The sequence below is a fragment of the Tachypleus tridentatus genome, chromosome 6 (assembly GCF_004210375.1).
Source record: "Tachypleus tridentatus isolate NWPU-2018 chromosome 6, ASM421037v1, whole genome shotgun sequence".
NCBI lineage: Eukaryota > Metazoa > Arthropoda > Merostomata > Xiphosura > Limulidae > Tachypleus > Tachypleus tridentatus.
The window spans coordinates 43919880-43936076 of NC_134830.1; the positions used below are offsets into that span (position 1 = coordinate 43919880).

The window sequence follows — 16197 nt, forward strand, 5'->3', positions numbered from 1 at the left end:
TGATTTGTAAAAACCTATTCAGTTTCTTTAACTTCTTTTTCGTGAACGAGTTAGTGTTGTTTGTTAAATTTGGCGTAAAAAAAGCTACCCAAATTGTATCTGCGCTAGCCGTCCCTAATTTTGAAGTGACCGACTGGAGGGAAGAATTCTAGTTAACACAATCCACTACCAACCCGTGATTTATTTCGCTTGTTTTATTCAGGGCAAAGCCACACAACATACCATTTGTTCTTTGTCTAACGAGGGGACTCCCACTACACAGTGATCTGACCTACCAGAGAACTCTTATGCACTACTCTAATAGAACAGTATGATTATAACCTACTCCCATACCGAAATTGCGAAGCGCATTTTTTTGTAGTAACTAGACGCGAATGACGGACCCTCGGGTCGACAGCCCAGAGATGAATTAACTATTTACGTAGCACATCCTTTCATACGTCATTTTTCTTTCTAATTTTTTTTTTTATTATTGCAAAAAAGTTATTTATATCATAGAAAAACAAATTGGGTGTTCGTTTGCTACCCAAAAAAAAATAATGTTTTTTATACAATAAATAAATACGTTCTGAAAATTTGTGAAAGAAAAATAAACTGCCAACTGCAATATTACTCATTAGTTCCGCACCAATCGTTATCAACTAGCGAGCGTTAAATGTTGAAACAGTTAATATCCTGATGTGGAGAGTTTGTGTTGTTTTTTTCAGTTTACTCTCGATCCCAGCGTCCTGTAATTGTAAGGAAGAGGTTGATAAACATGTACTCGATAACATTGAAGCACAAGATTGGCAGTAGTTTGATAATACCAGCAAGCTTATCAATTCATTTTTGCTTTACGTATCCACATTGAAAACCCTTTAAAACTATGAAACTATTTACTTTGTACAGGAAGTTTAGTTTTTCGCTGGGTGTCAAACGACACAGTTTGTGTTACGATTGTGTACGCAAACAACCACGTGACACGGAGCAATAAGTTAACCACATTACAAAATGAGACATTTCTTTAGTATGTGAAGCAAAGAACGTTCTAAAACAAACAATCTTCGGAGAAGGAACTTGCAAATTTAAAAATGGCACATACCGAGTGAAACAGACGACACGAGTAAAGCAAGTTGTTGCCACTTCACGTATTAAAGCGATATTTCAGACTTAGCTTGAGTCGAATCCTTACTTGGCACACTTCCTCAGCTAAATGTGATTGAAAGCCACGGAAAAAAATTGTACTTAACACATTTCGCCCGTGAGCTATTCACGTACACCAGAGGGAGTCGTTGAACTTACGGCTAATAAAATATGTGGTTTTAGAGACAGTATGATAATTGTGAAACTTGAAATAAAGCAAGATCTGGCTCTTCCCCTTTCTCTCGGCCACTAATCACCAATGGAGAAATCCAACATCTTGAATAGTGAATATCTTTTATAATTGGTTTTTGCCTTCGAAAAATGCCGCGAAAGCAAGAACAAATTACGCCAGCACTCATTTTAAGCGCTTCACGTAAAACAGTGTATTCAGAGATTTTTAAGATATTATTTGTTTGTTTTTTTTAAATTTCGGGCAAAGCTACACGAGGGCGTATCTGTGATAGCCGTCCCTAATTTAGCAGTGTAAGACTAGAGGGAAGGCAGCTAGTCATCACCACCCACCGCCAACTCTTGGGCTACTCTTTTACCAACGAATAATGGGATTTACCGTAACATTATAACGCCTCCACGGCTGAAAGGGCGAGCATGTTTGGTGCGACGGGGATTCGAACCCGCAACCCTCGGATTACGAGTCGAACGTCTTAACCCACCTGGCCATGTTTTATGATATAAACTGTAACCTAACATTGCGTGCCATTGAAGTACTGACATGATAAACATTTGTGATATATTGTACATGATTCATCTCACTTTGTGCAGATATTGAACGAAGAATTCGTATGTACTGACTAAAACATGTCCTGAACAGTATTATTCATGTGCTGTAATTAATCAAATATGGTGAATATTTTACAGAAAAAATTAATTAACTAATTTTCTCAAGAATGCATGCATGTTTTACAGCTGGTTCCTTATCAGACTGATAAAAACAAAACACAGTTGTCATTCATATGAAAAACATTTGTATCTATTTAGTGTCAACCTGTTATTAGTTAATGAGAGAGCGCCCTGTTCGTAAAGATTAAAGGTAACAACAAAACTCACCTGTTGGTACAAACCGTAACGAGAAGAGTGAGAGAACCACGCCATCTGCACGACAGGATCAGCTTAACCTTTAATAATACATAGTTCATTATGAAAAATTGATGTTCCATCCCTGACACGCGCAGGGGATGCACGTGACACGCATCTAAGCAGGTGCGGAGATTAATTAGAGAGAGCTGTAGATCATAAGACGCGCTTCATTGATCAGGTTCACGAAACACGAGAGGAAAACGGATTATTAAATCATATAGATACGTCTGATGTCACACTGTGTTATCACTCGCAAAGCTAAACTTAAAGTCAAGTCTATGAGACTAGGTAATTTTTACACTGAACTCACAAGGTTAATGTTGAGTATTACAATTCATTTATATTTATATGATTACCATTACATTTTTAATACAAAAAGGGAACCCTATTTCTTATATTTTGCTTTCTATATGACTCTAAAGATTTTTTAGTTCGTTTTTTGTTGTATGAATTTTGTTGCTTACGTGGCATGATTTGTGATAAAAAATATCTAACTGTAAATCATCATATAACTGGAGAGGCACTTAGCTTTTGTTTTTGAATTTCGTGCAAAGCTACACGAGGGTTATCTGCGCTAGCCGTCCCTAATTTAGTAGTATAAGATTAGAGGGAAGGCAGCTAGTCATCATCACCCACCGCCAACTATTGGGCTACTCTTTTACCAACGAATAGTAGGATTGACCATCACATTATATAACATCCCCACGGCTGAAAGGGCAAGCATGTTTGGTGTGACGGGGATTGGAACCCGCGACCCTCGAATTACGAGTCGAGGGTGGTATAATTAATGACGTATAATTAACAAAAACTCAAGGTGAGCTTTATCCTCTAATCGAATTATTATTACAAAGAAAACGAAAAAGATAATAACAATCCACGAAAAGAAAGGGTTACAAAAATCTGTCTTACCATATTCAATAAAAGTAAATCTTTATTCTTAGATTGTATGTTTGAACTTAAACACAAACCTATACAGTTGTATATCTGTGCTTTGCCCACCACGGGTATCATAACACGGTTTTGGTTGGTTATATTTCTTCAAAAATATTGTTCATTTCCAATGGCTCAGATTTGTTTGTTTTTTTTATACCTGTGGTCAGCAGATCACAGGCGGCCTGTTGTGTTATATTGTGTATAACAACAAATAAACAATGAAAATATTTTGATGTAGTTAGTTTTTGTTTGTTTCAGTTACACTGCCTGTCACACCAAACATGCTCGCTCTTTCAGCCGTGAAGGTGTTATAATGTTACGATTAATCCCATCTAGTCTTACACTGCTAAATTAGGTACGGCTAGCGCAGATAGCGCTCGTGTAGCTTTGCGCGAAATTGAAAACAAACCAAACCAAACCAAACCAGTTACACTGACTATAGCCATTATTATTCAACCATGTGCTTTATTTTTCCAAGCTTGCATTATTTGGCGTTAAGGTTTGTATAATCAAGAACATTTTCGATATATATTTAGTCCGTAAGTGATTATAAGCACGAGAAGGACATTTGGACATCTTTTTGACGAGGTGATTACACTTTTAGTGCAGAGATCCTATTGTTTTTAAATAATTGCAGCTAGATATACTTAGGAAATCATGGTAAAAGCTGGAGAGAAACGACTTGGAGTATATCGGTAAAATCACGAATTATAACAGTCAAATTTAGAGACTTGGGGCTTCTTTCGAATTACATAAACAAAGATAAATTCAATAACTTAGAAAGGATGAACATAACAAAATAGTGTATTTGATATTAGTGAAACAATAGGTATAATAATAATCTACAATATCAACACAAACGACATTCCAAACAATAATAGACTAATTAACTAATTGATTGTTTGGAATTAAGCACAAAGTTACACAATGTGCTGTCTGTGCTCTGCTCACCACGGGTATTGAAACCCGGTTTTTAGCGCTCTGAATATGCAGACATTCCGCTGTGCCACTGGGGAGGGGCAATAATAGAGAGATACTAGAATATTTATGATGTGTCATGGATTTGTAATGGATTCGTCTGATTATTAGACCCTGGTTTTTTTAATTCTAGGTACGCACTTTAACAAATGGATTAGAATCGATATATTATGCTTTAATAAATGAGGAAGAAAAAACTGTCCGTTACATAATAAGGCATACATTTCGGGCACAACAAGTATGCCTTATTCACTTCCAACACTGTATGCAATTACAGCCTGTGGCGTTATAGGTTGTCCCAGATAAAAAGTAGGCACTACATTGCTATATTATGGAAGAATGAGTAATTTACAATCTAACAACAATGGAGAGCTCTTGAGATTTAACAGAGGAGACAGATATCTTTGCATATAATAGTTGTCACAGGTATCAACCAAGAAGTGGTCTTAGATTCTTACAGACCTTAATATAAGATATTCTGTTGAAATTCAAATAATTTCTGACGAGAGTAATTTACCCTTATTGCATTGATAAGCAAGCATTGTTTGCTAACCCCCAAGAACTGACGTGGTATTCCTGGCGTAGAGGAATAATGGCCCATAGGTAATCAACTCCTGCATAACAAGACGTTTCAACAAAAACATGGCATGGCTGAATGAAATGTTAATGTAAGACCAAACGCAGAAGATAAGAAAGAATCATGTTTAGTGAACATAAATGTTGTTTATTCACGCTCCAAGTAACAATGTATTACTGTGCTTCTGAGTTCAGAAGAAGAAATTAAAGTGAAGTTCAGATGAAATGTGCCCGACTGAAATTAGTTTTGTTATTAGAGAAAGCTACGCAAAGGGCTCTCTGTGGTCTACCCACCACGAGTATCGAAACTCGGATTTTAGCAAAATAAATCTGCCTAAACTGTACATACAGTAAACATTTTCTACTTGTACAACATGTACATACATGTAAGATATCGTACGCTTACAGAGACTCAGATGTAAGTCACATGGATGATAAAGCTACGAAATCGGGTTTTGATACCGGCGATGGGTAGAGTATAAACGGCCTAATGTGTGTAACAACAAAGAAACAGTCAAATGTATATTTATTTGCTTATTATTATTAATTTTATATATAAAGTGTTCATTTTCACTTCAACTGACCAATCAGAAAAATGGACACCAAAACGCAGAAGTAGCACAACTTCATGTGACACTCATAAGGTCAAGCAGATCACACGGCCACTACCCCATGAAGCAGCAATTAAATTCGTGAATTATGAGCTTCAAAACGTGACATCTCAGACTAAACTTTACACATGATCTGAACCGGATTTTGTATGGTCCAAAAGTTGAACTTTCATAAATAATTAACGGATGTAGTGCATTAGGTGATAGAATACATGATTGTAGTATTAAAAAAAGCAACACAAATATTATATACATACATATAAATTATACTCTGAACAGTTATTGTATATATATATATATATATATATATATATCGGTATAAAACATATACTACATAATACCTTAAGGAGTTTGAATTATAAATAATAATTAAATTCATTTTGTTTGTACTTAAGCATAAAGCGATAGAATGGGCTATCTGGGTTCTGCCCACAACGAGTATGGAAACTCGGTTTCTGATATTGTATGTCTACAGACTGGAGGGTTTTGATAAATAAAAGAATTTTATGGATAAGAAATATGTACAATAGGAAAAGAAGATGCGTAATATTTGTATACTAAAACTAACATGGTCAGAGACATGTTTAGAGTCTGTATTTATAACATAAAATTCGTCTTGACCAGGGACAAAAGAACGTACACGTGCTACCAGGCAGTGTGTGTGCGAAATCTTGGTTTCAATCCCACACAACTCCAGTTATATATAGAAAACGGGAAAAAAATGTTTTTTTTTTTAAACTGATTATCTAAACACAGTTTAAAAAGCTTGAAAGTAATAATTACTTAACACGTGACTTTTGAAACACGTGTTTTAGAAACATCGTTTTCTACACTCGCGTCTCCACAAAAGGCAATCGCCGTTCATTCTACAAAGTTTCATCAGACACATTTGTCATAAAATTACTTTTGAATGGAACTATGAACAATGCCTAACATCCTTATGGATATTCAAGAAAACAACTAGTTTTTTAGTTAAAAATCAATATTAAACCATCAATACTGTGTGTTTATTTTGAAAGTTCAAAGATGGCCCGGCATGGCGAAGTGGTTTAGGCGCTCGACTCGCAATATGAAGGTTACAGTCTTAAACTCAATCCCACCAAACATGTTCGCCCTTTTAATCGTGGGGATGTTATAAATTTTCGATAACTCCCACTATTTGTTGGTAAAAGACCAAGCGTTAGCGGTGATGACAAGCTGCTTTCTCTTTAGTCTTACACAACTAAATTAGGGAAGGCTAATCCTCGTGTTGTTTTGCGAGCGAAATTCAAAACAAACCAATCCTTTGAAAACTGAAAACAAACAATTGAAAAAAATGCATATATATATATATTTACTTATTTTAAAAAATCAGTGTTTTGTCCAAGCATTACCCTGACATCAATTGTCAACATTTTGTTATTTAAAATAACGAGACCATTGATAAGCAACAACTTAAGAATATCTCGGTTCTTGAGGTTTTTGTTTCATTACATGAGATGTCTATATGTTAGACACACATTGTTTCAGTAGCACTTGCTGTCCATAACGTAGTTTCTCTGAAGATTCATATGCTATTTTGTATCATTTACATCTATCAAACCTTAACTAATAAATAATTGCAATAGAAATTAAACTTACAATGTCTAGAAAAAATCGGACACATAACTAAGTTGAGTAGGTGCTTAGAATGTCTGGAGCTTGCTCTAATTTGAGGGCTCTTGAAGCACTTTATTTTGATTATCTGTCAGCTTTATAACGAAATTAAAGACGTTAACTATATTGGGATACAGCCTTAGTAACTTTAAATAAACGTAACCACTTAATATTATTTTTTCTACCATTTAACGGCCTTCATCTGAGATTTCCAGATAGTGGTTATTTACAAAATATTTCGTAATATAGATTTACTTCTAAGACCACTAGAAACTCAATTCTAAAGGTTATGCACTCATTTTGGGTCAAGGATTGTCCTGGATATCATTCTGCATTTCAAATTGGCGACCATATTGAATTATTAAAATGGCTGACATGTTCTTCTTGTTCACAGTACTTTTCTTTCACCAATAAAACATCTATTAGTTGTTGTTGTGCTCGTGCGATGTTTATCATTAATGTTAAAATATCAATAATCTGCAAAGTATTTCTTCTTAACGGTTCTAAATGTCATGTCAAATGTTATTAAAATGATGACACGAAATGCAGCTCATACTTTAGAAAACAGCAAATGCTGACTGTAGCGCATTACATAAATAATTTTAAAGGAGTTTGCCCAAATATGGTGTATATGAAACACGTATAGAATTAATGGTCATACTTGGTGTGATGTTTCGCATTATGTGTTTCAACAAGCATTCAAATACATGTAGAAAACCGTACTACATATCAATCTTTAGATTCTACATCTGTTGTTTCTTGAAAAACTATACGTATTGTTTTATGTTTTGCTTATAACAGATTCCTTTATGCGCTACATAATGCATTCGATTCCATAAATGTGGCCTGAGTTACTTTTAAAATATTTCGGAATTAATGCTTCAAACCGGATTCCATCCACTCGTCTTCGAGCAGATCACACTCAGGAACAACCCAGCGAATCTTTGGACGATCAGGGGACATCTCTGGTGTCACTCAAGTCCTTGATACACTTCTAAAACTCTGTATATGTGCTTCTGATGTGGCACGAATTGCCAATGGCACTGAAGCCATGGCTGGGATTCAAACCAGAAAAGAACTAAATGTTATTACCTCAATCAGTGAACAATCTTGAAACAAGAGTGAGCCACTGCAAATCTGTTTCGTGTGCTAGCGATGAGACATCTTCATATGAGAAGAAACACACTTTAAGTTCATGACTAAGAAACAGTCCTCAAACTTATAGAAAAATATTCGGACAATCAAAATATGGTTTTCTTTGTAATGAAGAAATCTATTACAGAATTGTTACATGAAGATGCTAACCTTTTGGATAAAATGACTAAATGCAATATATCAAAGAAATCGAACTGTTAGTCAACTCGAAAGCTATGATACTTCAAGGTATCATGTTCAGATTATTCATTGTCACGTGCCCATTTCGTGAAGTTGACCAGAGAGGCATTGATAAACTTTGAATATTTCATTACCGATTTTACACTGATGAAAGCAGATCTCGCTTTTTATTCAGCCTCAGATAATATTAAAACGGTTATAGCTCTATAAATAACTCTCAGCACAAGAATATGCGTCACAATAACAAGATAAGGATGGTTCTTGTACAACATATCATGTAAGTTAAACTATTAGAGAAGTGCAAGGCTCTCAACAATCGAGCTTGTAGCTTCTATGCAATTCGGATTGAATTTCTTGCATTTGACAATTACTCCACTGAAGGATCACTAAACAAAGTAACATGAGAATAGAAAATGGAAAGCAGGGTAGCAATAAAACATAAATTAAAGGGTATCACCAAAATTAGAGATGTAAAATCATGTTTGTGAGGACTGATAGAAAAGATTATTTCATCTTACACTTGGCACAGAAGCTTTTAGATAATGTTCAACGACATATCGTTACATCAGTACATAAAATTATCATGTTAAGCAAAATTGGCAATATAACTTCAGGTATTATCTGATAGGAAGATTTGTTTTAGAGCAACATCACATTGAATCCACCAGAAAGAATCGAATCTAGGATTTTAGTTTTGTAAATTCTTAGACCTACCACTAACTCGTAGTAAGACTCTCACAGGTAGATGATATACTGATGCCATTAAAATCTACAGAAGTAGCAAAGGGCAGATCTCCTGTTCATATTTAGGGCCCAAACACAGAGGCATTGCTTCTTGTCTTAGTATGTGTTTCTTTTCTTGATAATAAAGTAACAATGGTGACTGACACAAGTGATTGGTGTTGACTTGTTATGTTACAGCGAACTTATAATGCACTTGGGGTAGATAAAACAAGGGCTTTACACAAATATCATGCAAAGACTGGTTAGGACACAACAGGTTACATCATAGATAAGTCAAAGAAGGTATCATATAAAAATTTTTAACGATACGTCCTAGTATTACAGCTTCTATATCGATTCTATAAATCGAAAGTGGATATTGTGTCGGTTACTTCATAGGATGTATATCAATTCCTTATGGTTTATTCATAGGATGTATGATGTATATTAATTCCTCATGGTTTCTTCACAGGATGTACATCAATTCCTCATGGTTTCTTCACAGGATGTACATCAATTCCTCATGGTTTCTTCACAGGATGTACATCAATTCCTCATGGTTTCTTTACAGGATGTACATCAATTCCTCATGGTTTTTTTACAGGATGTACATCAATTTCTCATGGTTTTTTCACAGGATGTACACCAATTTCTCATGGTTTTTTCACAGGATGTACATCAATTCCTCATGGTTTCTTCACAGGATGTACACCAATTTCTCATGGTTTCTTCACAGGATGTACACCAATTTCTCATGGTTTCTTCACAGGATGTACATCAATTCATCATGTTTTCTTCACAGGATGTACATCAATTCCTCATGGTTTCTTCACAGGATGTACATCAATTCCTCATGGTTTCTTCACAGGATGTACATCAATTCCTCATGGTTTCTTCATGGTTTCTTCACAGGATGTACATCAATTCCTCATGGTTTCTTCACAGGATGTACATCAATTCCTCATGTTTTCTTCACAGGATGTACATCAATTCCTCATGGTTTCTTCACAGGATGTACATCAATTCCTCATGGTTTCTTTTTTAAGAAGAGTATCAATATCATTCAAAGGTACTGACAAAGAGATGCATCTGTTTCTGAGTCCAGTAATTCTATGATGAAGTTATATTTGTTCCAGATATAACACTAAAAGATAATATGTTGATTAACTACGTTTTTACGTTTGTAATTGTCAATTTTTTGTACATTTTAACAATATCAATGCTAAAACATCGTCAAAATTAATGTTCTAATTAAACGAAGTCAGTATACAGCGATATTACGTATTTGTTAAGGTCTGACTTGTTTAAAAGTTTGCGCAAAACTACGCGAATGCTATCTGCGCTAGTCGTCCATAACTTAACAGTGATAAACTAGAAGGAGGACGTCTAGTCAACACCACTCATCGCCAACTGTTGGGATACTTTTTTCCAACGAATAGTACGATTCACCGTTACATTATAGCGTCTTTTCGGCTGAAAAGGTGAGCATCCTCGGTGACAGGGATTCGAGCATGCAACTCTCAGATTGCGAGCTGAGTACCTTAACCACCAGACCACATCAATTTGTTAAAGGAGTAACATAATAACAAATATAACATAACTTCACTTCTATAAACTGGTGTGTTCTAATTTGTTTTATTTTTTTCAATTTTTGCAGATGGATTTTCACACGTAGTTATCTTCATCGGATCATGTGTGAATCATGAACAGAATGTTCTTATGTTATGGTAAAAAGAGTGAATTTCACCCTTATACTTTTAAGCTAAATGAAATCCCATTCATAAAATTTTTCAAATCCCCAGTTCTCTCAGGCATACGGAAGGCCGTTGACGTCATCTTAATACCATTCGACTGCTTGCACTTAGAAAGATTCATTTCAACCCTCGAACTGCATGGAAATTATGAGAATACAGTTGTGAACTGTGTAGCGTTCTTGGGTTAAAATGGGATAAAGACTCTTGCAGATTAACAATGGCTACCACTCGTAGGAAGAAAACAAAAAGCAATACTCACAGTTTTAAAAGTACATCAGAATAAACTCGGGATAGATCGGATTAGAGGTTCTATTCGATTGCTGCGCGTAGATCTTGTTAGAGAGACAGTGAAATTTAAATTTATATAACGTACAGGCTGTATATACAATTATTGGTTGAAGGGAGTGAGGCTACATTGTTACCAAATACAAGTTTAGTTTAGAAAAATAACACAGAAGTTATGGTAGACATTATTTTACAAGAGATATATATTGATGAAAGACATACGTTGTACCAAAAAGAATGACTCATTAACCTGGCTAACTAACATATAACTTCATGATAAGCACATAACATAAATTTTAACACTATTTCTCTTACCTTCAGTCATGAAGTCCTATCAATGCATACCGGACTGTGTACGATCCAGGTTGAGATCTATTGGTAATTACTTATTTATCTATTCTTACTCTGTTTTATTTCATACTAATATTACATATATCTTTTACACCAACTTCACAATGTAAATACATTAAATTCAGTAATAAAATAAAAGGTCGATCGACTAAGTCTGTCATCTTCGCGCAGCTTCTCACTCTTTCTTGTTACATCTACACTTCTATCAAACATTGAATCATCCTGGTTTGTTCACTCCAGTTTTTGGATTGAATGATTGGAATTGAGCACAAAATTATGTAATGCTCCGCCCACCATGGATACCAAAACACGGTTTCTATCGGTGTGAGTCCGCAGACATACCGTTGTACTACTGAGGAGGGGGGTGTTCACTTTTGAGGTAGATGTGTAACTGTAATTAATGTCATCCTGTTGTTTGTCAAATTTAAATGAACGTGTTTAATTTGTGATAAAAATATTTCATACTTCATTTTACAAACAATATTTTTCCAATCATCGATGATTTTTCTGTTCATTCCTGCAGTCCAGATCACAGAAATTATAAGTAACAAACATTTGTATGAACAAATACCATTATCTATTTATGGACAATGTTCTGTACCGCTCAGCTAGATCTGGTTACGGAATGTTTGTCCCGGCATGACCAAGCGTGTTAAGGTGTTCGACTCGTATTTCGAGGGTCGCGGGTTCAGATCCCGGTCGCACCAAACATGCTCGCCCTTTCAGCCGTGGGGGCATTATAATGTTTCGTCAATCCCACTATTCGCCGGTGAAAGAGTAGCCCAAACGTTGGCGGTGGGTGATGATAACTAGCTGCCTTCCCTCTAGTCTTACACTGTTAAATTATCGACGGCTAGCGCAGATAGCCCTCGAGTAGCTTTGTGCAAAATTAAAAACAAACAAACAAACGGAATGTTTACTTTACAAAACTGGTTTTACATTAAAGAATTTAACTCATTCCAAGAAATGATAACCCCTAAATCGTGAGAGAGTGAAATAAAATTTAAAAAATTGGATACCAATTATAATCTTATTAATTTGATGACGTTGATTTTGTGAGCAATTATACAAGCGATTCTAATCGCAGCTTGGTCCTCATACAGAAGAAAGATTCAGACAGGTAACTGATAGCCCGGCATGGCCAGGTGGATTAAAGCGTTCAACTCGCAATCAGAGAGATGTGGGTTTGAATTCCCATCGCACCAAACAGGCTCGTTCTTTCAGCCGTGGGGGTGTTATAATGTGACGGTCAATCTTACTATTCGTTGGTAAAAGAGTAGCCCAAGAGTTGGTGGTGGGTGGTGATGACTAGCTGCCTTCCCTCTAGTCTTACACTGCTAAATTAGGGACGGCTAGCGCAGATAGCCCTCGTGTAGCTTTGAGCGAAATTCAAAAACAAAACAAAGTTAGATGATATGCATGGTATGTTATCACATTATCTTTTAAAAAAAATACAACGTTACTTTCAAATGTAACCGTGTCCGTTATTTGTATACGGTATCGTAGTAGCGGTTTTGAAATTTATTGATAAAGATTTAATACAATGTATTTTCTTACATACAAGCGGGTTTTACTTGAAGTATTTACTACAAAGTTTATGTTATTTTTATGTTTAAGCTGTATGATGATTTATTGAATTTATCTCAGATTTTAATTTCAATAGTACAATAAATCGTATCACTTATATTTTTTCTATCAAAACGAGGACCATGTGGAATATACGTATATGCTTACTAATCGGTCAAAAGTTTTAAATTTCCAACCTTGTCTCAGTAACATGGGGTAGTAAGGTATATCAGTAAGAAAATATGTATTTTACTATGATGGCTGCAGACAAAGACAGTTAAGAATGGATATTTTATTTCATATTTGTCCGTCGAATTAACTAAAGTATTGCACAAGTAGTAAACTGACTTAGTTAAAATGCTGTACATGTAATGTCATGTAGGTCAAAGTTACTAAATGTTGCTTAGACACACCGAGTTCGTTTCTAGTCATATTTTGTAAATCAAACTAAGCCTCGTTATTTCTCTAAGATTAATACATCTTACGACACGCACGATGTCCCTAAAACCGTATGAATTATTATGAGGAATGCTATTAACTTGCAAGATGAACCACCTTTACACATATTACTATTTGAGAAAATGAAGGCTTCGTCGTAACCAGTATAAGTATAATTTAATCTACGTGCACTCTTTATATTAAAACTCCAAATAGAGACTGCTCTTGCAGAAAGTTCGAGGGTTAATAATAACAAAAAAATATTTGGATAAAAAAATAATGGTGATTCTATTCTACAATCAGTTGCAGGTTAGAAACAAAGTGTGTCAGTTTTGGATTTACTAAAGTTGTAAATAAAATGTTCAAAATTTATTTTTCTTTCATTAATAATTTTAACCATTTTTTTATCTTTTGTTTTAATTTTTTCAATCCATGATAGTTCTTATTTCATGTATTACACGAACACCTTCACCTATTCATAGATAAACTCAAATTTCTTTTGTTATGCAAGACAAACAAAACTTTGGTAGCCTAGAACATTCTTTATCCATGTTTGTTTTTTTTAAATTCGCGCAAAGCTACACGAGGGCTATCTGCGCTAGCCGTCCCTAATTTAGTAGTGTAAGACTTGAGAGTAGTCATCACCACCCACCGCCAATTCTTGGGCTACTCTTTTACCAACGAATAGTGGGATTGCTCGAACCGTTATCACGCCCCCACGGCTGAAAGGGCGAGCATCTTTGGTGCAACCGGGATTCGAACCCGCGACCCTCCATTTAGGAGCCGAACGCCATAACACACTAGATTATGCCGGGCCCCTTTATCCATCCATTAGGCCTGCCATGACCAAGCGCGTAAGGCGAAGACTCGTAATCCGAGGGTCGCGGGTTCGCTCCCGCGTCGCGCTAAACATGCTCGCCCTCCCAGCCGTGGGGCGTATAATGTGACGGTCAATCCCACTATTCGTTGGTAAAAGAGTAGCCCAAGAGTTGGCGGTGGGTGGTGATGACTAGTTGCCTTCCTTCTAGTCTTACACTGCTAAATTAGGGACGGCTAGTACAGATAGCCCTTGAGTAGCTTTGTGCGAAATTCCAAAACAAAGAAATTATCCATCCATTTAGATCGAACTTCAAGATTAGGCGAGATACATAAAACAGGTCGAAGATACAGCGACAAATCTCAAAACCTTAACATTCTTGTTTTTTTTTCTAAAGGGGTTTCATAAGATAATAGTATAAAGTATTGTGTAGATACGCTAATGCTGATACGTTTTATGCACGACTGCTTGTTATTGAACAGAAAATGCAAAAAATTGCATTGCTTCGTGTTTATTATATTTATTTGCCATTTGTAATGTGTAAAGGTATTTGTTTGTTTGTTTGTCTGTTTTTGAATTTCGCGCAAAGCTACATGAGGGCTATCTGTGCTAGCCGTCCCTAATTTACCAGCGTAAGACTAGATGGAAGGCAGCTAGTCATCACCACCCACCGCCAACTTTTGAGCTACTTTTTTACCAACAAATAGCGGGATTGACTGTAACATAATAACGCTCCCATGGCTGAAAGAGCGAGCATGTTTGTTGCAACGGGGAAAAAGGTATTTGTTAAAGGTCAGTAGCTTGAGGTTTATAATACTAAGTCTATAGCCCCCCGCTAGTACAGTGGTATGTCTACAGATTTACAACGCTAAAATTAGGGGTTCGATTCTCCTTGATGGGCTCAGCAGATAGCCCGATGTGGTTTTGCTATAAGAAAAAAGCACACACACTAAGTGTGTAAAATTATATTTTATTTTTTATTAGGTCTGGTGGTTAGGACCTTCGACTGATAATCTGAGGGTCGTAGGTTCGAATTCCCGTTACTCCAAACATGGTCGCTCTTTCAGCCGTGTGGATCTTTATTATGTTAAGGTCAATCCCTCTATTCATTGGTAAAGAAGTTGGTGGTGGGTGGTGATGACTAGCTACTTTTCCTCCGGTCTTACATTGCTAAATTAGGGATGGCTAGCGCAGATAGATTTCGTTTAGCTTTCTTCGAAATTCAAAACGAGCAATAATTTACAATTATGAACTCTTTGAAAAATGAAGAACGAACCTGATTTAGTCGTATAAAGATCCTGTACAATGAACCAAATAATTCATGGCTAACGTTCTGTTATTCAAAACGCGTTTCACACTTTGAGGGCATGATTTTTTTTTAAGAGTGACGCCCAAATCGTACTATTCGATCAGATAAAAGCAGCCCATAAGTTGAGGAAAGGTGCTGTTGACAACGTGTCTTTCTTCTAGTCCATTAAAATTAACGTGTGTTGCAAAAAACGAACGATTAATATTTACTAATTGAAAATGTTCAAATAATTTTGGCAATGAAGATGTTTTTGGTTATTTGTTATGTACTGAATGTCGATGAGTGATAGGTAGGTAGGTAAACGACATAAGGACAACTACTACCGTTTAAAATGTAAAAACACAAAAGGTTCTCAGGCTAAAATGAAAAGCAACAATGTGTTTGACTGATATCGTAAAAAAAATGTAATTCCTCTCGTGGTTTATTAAATCACACTGACGATACTAATACTAAAATGTCTACAAAATTAAATATAGTGTTTTAACTAAACGAAGTCAGTATACAGCGGTATTATGCATTTGCCAAGGTTTGGTTTGCTTTTTGAATTTCGCGCAAAGATACACGAGTACCATCTCCACCGGCCGTTTATAATTTAGCAATGATAAGCCAGAAGGAGGACATCTGGTCAACGCCACTCACCACCAAATGACCGTCACATTATAGCACCCC

The 16197-nt window shown here is 35.8% G+C and overlaps 1 protein-coding gene and 1 long non-coding RNA gene across 4 annotated transcripts in view; one reads left to right on the forward strand and one right to left on the reverse strand.

The window, feature by feature from the left end:
- LOC143252356 (uncharacterized) overlaps positions 1 to 11680 on the reverse strand; it is a 45426-nt gene extending 33746 nt beyond the window's left edge. The window contains exon 1 of the long non-coding RNA XR_013028952.1: positions 11363 to 11680. This is a non-coding gene — a long non-coding RNA (uncharacterized LOC143252356). The remainder of the gene's footprint in view (positions 1 to 11362) is intronic.
- The window catches only part of LOC143252354 (uncharacterized), a 74758-nt gene that overhangs the window by 1575 nt on the left and 56986 nt on the right, over positions 1 to 16197 (forward strand). The window lies entirely within an intron of this gene.